At 60.1% G+C, this 1879-nt stretch overlaps 1 protein-coding gene across 1 annotated transcript in view; it reads left to right on the forward strand.

Annotated features, from left to right (window-relative positions):
- gpr158b (G protein-coupled receptor 158b) overlaps window positions 1-1879 on the forward strand; it is a 496707-nt gene that overhangs the window by 347415 nt on the left and 147413 nt on the right. The window lies entirely within an intron of this gene.

Genomic DNA, 1879 nt, shown 5'->3' on the forward strand with positions numbered 1-1879 from the left:
GGGGGGGCTCTGTGCTGTGGGACCGGGGGAGTCTGGGCTCGCTGGGTGTGTGCCCTCACTTGCATGGGGCGCTCTCACTTTGGGTGTTGTTATGGGTGGACTGGTCTTTTGCTTTTTTGGGGTGGGGGGGCACTCTTGGTCGCTGTGGTGCTCTATCTCTGACTGTTTGGGCACTCCTGGCTGATTGTCCCAGTTGGGGTTTGGTGGCCTCTCTGGTTGGGGGGCTGGGTGTTGGGCTGGGAATTGGGTTGGGGCGTCTGGACGGTTTCGGGATGGGTCTGGGTTGCTGGTTCTGGTTGGTCCTCGGAGGCTATGTGCCGGTCCGTGGCCTTGATCCCTGGTGGTGCGGCTGCCACCTCCTCCTAGGTATCTCTGTTAGAGCCTCTGTCCCCTGGTGGATCTCAGAGAGTGGGGGTGCCTATTGGGGTCAGTGGGGGAGCTGGTCCCCTGGGGGGGCATTGCCACCTCAGTTCACCTCCCCATCCCGACGTCCTCCTCCGCCCACTCCACCACACCACCACTCAAACAGGGTTTTGGGGTTTAGGTGCACTACTGAGCTACGGGGAGAATCATCCATCTCCGTGGCTGGTGGGGTCCTGGGCCCTAATTTTAATATACAACCTAGACACTCACTTATAACACTCTCACGACACATGCATATATAGGATCTGGAGTGGGCACATGATCGCACTTAGGTGGTGGGATGTACTACCATTTCCACCTCCCCGGACCTGTGCCCACTCTCATATGTAGCATGTAGACATTTAGGGTTCTGGGCAGAGATGAGGGGTGAACGGACGCCGCCTGCTCTCTGGGCAAGAGGTGGGTCTGTGCCAGTCGCCACCTCATCCCCCCATTTTAAACGCACTGTATAACAACATGCATCAACACCATATTCGAGTGCGAGGAGGAGGAAGTGGGTCTGTTCATAATTTATTTATGCATATATAGATTTATTTATTTTTTTATTTTTATTTTTTCCCCTTTCACAAACACGTCCTTTCTCCGTGTGACACTAGGGGTCGGGGATGGAGGGGGGGGCGCATTGTTGGGGTCTGGGCTGTGGGTGGGCTTTGGGCCTTGGTGGCGGTCAGTGATGAGGCCGGTGCTTCGGTTCCTCCTGGGCTGTTCCGATTCTTTTAATCTAGGTCCCTGGTTGCGATGGCCGGCACTTTGACCGGGGTGGCTGCCGGCTTTCGGCGGGGGGTCGGCTATGGTAGTGTACATGTGGTCATTGGTGGTGTAGGGTGGCAGTTGGGGGCGTGGCTTCGCCTCATCGGGGCACTGACTGGTCTTCCTGTGTGGCATTTGCGGTGGGGGTGCTGTGTGTGTGTGGGGGTGCATGGGTGGCGTGCTGGGGCGTCTCCGGGCCTATGGTGCGGAGCTCTTGATGTGAGAGCTGGCCCTCCTCAGCTGCGGCTCCCTGCTGCTCTGCCCCTTGGGCTGGGGCCGGCCTGTGGTCGCTGTCAGGTAGATGGTGCATGCGGTCGGCTGTGTGTGCCTGTTGGTTGCTCAGGTTGGGTTTTTGGTGGTCCCCCTTCTCTTGGATCAATTAGGGCCCCACGTTTGGTGTGGGGCCCACTCCCCCTGGTCGTGCCCCCCTTTGGCGGGGGACCCCCTTGCCGCCGGTGCATTGATGGCTCTCTGTGTCTGGGCTGGGTGGTGGGGTGCACGTCGGTCCGCCCTGGTTGCTGCCTGGCGGGACCTGGGTGCCCTGGCTCTGTCGGGGCTCTGCTGGGGGGTGGTATGGGCTCGGGGCTTGGGGCTCGGTGTCCATGGCCGAATCTACCTGGGGGGGCATGGGTCGCCGGCCGGACCTGTGGGCTCGTCGCTGCAGCTTCCTGGAGGCTCTGCATTGTGGTGGCTGGGGTCACCCGGT

Source organism: Nematolebias whitei, chromosome 9 (genome assembly GCF_014905685.2).
Source record: "Nematolebias whitei isolate Nwh7 chromosome 9, NemWhi1, whole genome shotgun sequence".
Lineage (NCBI taxonomy): Eukaryota > Metazoa > Chordata > Actinopteri > Cyprinodontiformes > Rivulidae > Nematolebias > Nematolebias whitei.